Genomic DNA, 1,674 nt, shown 5'->3' with positions numbered 1-1,674 from the left:
TATATTTAATTTGAAAGGCAAAGAGAAATACTTACACCCTTCTGAGGCCACTAATCTTTCATGTTCCTCCGCCCTTCTCCTGACCCATTTACCCACACCATTTAGTTTTGGAGGGTAGACCAGACCTCCCATCAGGCAGGAAAAACAGTTGTCTATCAGGGTAAGAGACTGTGACATGGATCCTTGCAGGGTGAAAAACTATGACACCGTTCTAACGCCTCTTTTTCCTCCACAGTACTTAGAAACCTCTTGGTGTTCTTGAAGAGACAGAAGTCACACATTCATCAGCTGCCTCTCAAAATATAATTCTATCCTTTCCAGTCCTGACCATTGTGATCAATAAAGATTTGATCTCTTTTCCGTGTTGATTCCTCCTTTTATTGAAAAAAGGCACAGCCATGGCCAGGCGCAGTGACTCTTGCCTGTAATCCCAGCACTTTTGGAGACCAAGGCGGGTAGACCGCTTGAGGTCAGGAGTTCGAGACCAGCCTGGCCTACATGGCGAAACCCCGTCTCTACTGAAAATATAAAAATTAGCCAGACATGGTGGTGCGTGCCTGTAGTCCCAGCTACTTGGGAGGCTAAGGCAGGAGAATCACTTGAACCTGGGAGGTGGAGATGGCAGTAGGCAGAAATTATACCACTACACTCCAGCCTGGGCAACAGAGCAAGACTCTGTCTCAAAAAAAAGCCAGGAATGGTGGCTCACGCCGGTAATCCCAGCACTCTGGGAGGCTGAGGCGGGCAGATCACTTGAGGTCAGGAGTTCGAGACCAGCCTAGCTGGCCAACATGGTAAAACCCTGTCTCCACTAAAAGTACAAAAATTAGCCAGGCATGGTGGCGGGCGCCTGTAATCCCAGCTACCCAGGAGGCTGAGGCAGGAGAATCACTTGAACCCAGGAGATGGAGATTGTGGTGAGCCAAGACCATGCCACTGCACTCCACCCTGGGCGACAGAGCAAGACGCCATCTCTAAATAAATACATACATACATACATACACACATACATACATGGAATTATACAACATATGACCCTTGGTTCCTGACTTCTTTCACTCAGCATGTTTTTCAGATTCGTCCACATTGTAGCGTGTATCAGTGCTTCATTCCTTAGTCTGTCTGAGTAATATTCAGTTATATGGATATACCACTGGTCTACCCACTAATATACATACTTTTGCGACAGGATCTCACTCTGTCACCCAGGCTGGAGTGCAATGGTGTGATCACAGTTCACTGCAACCTTCGCCTCCCAGGCTCAAGCAATTCTCCCACCTCAGCCTCCCCAGTAGCTGGAATGACAGACATGCACCACCACACCCAGCTAATGCTTTAATGTTTTATGTAGAGATGAAGTCGCTATGTTGTCCAGGCTGGTCTCAAATTCATAGGCTCAAGAGATTCTCCGCCTCAGCCTCCCAAAGTGCTGGGATCACAGGCGTGAGCCAACACGCCCAGCGACATTTTTTTAAGTGCGGATGTGATTTGTGAGAGCTAGATTCATTTTCAAAACGAAAAGTAACTACACCAGACTGGCTCAACTTTATGTAACCAAGTTGTGAGTTGTTTTCCAGTTGCCATGGGCCTGCGGGTTGAAAGTCCCATAACCTGGGCATCCCCAGATGAACCAACTATGTAACCTCAGGGGGAGCCTAAGTACTAAGACCGAGG

The sequence above is a fragment of the Mandrillus leucophaeus genome, unplaced genomic scaffold, assembly GCF_000951045.1.
Source record: "Mandrillus leucophaeus isolate KB7577 unplaced genomic scaffold, Mleu.le_1.0 Scaffold120, whole genome shotgun sequence".
NCBI lineage: Eukaryota > Metazoa > Chordata > Mammalia > Primates > Cercopithecidae > Mandrillus > Mandrillus leucophaeus.
Note: the sequence above shows the minus strand (reverse complement) of the source record.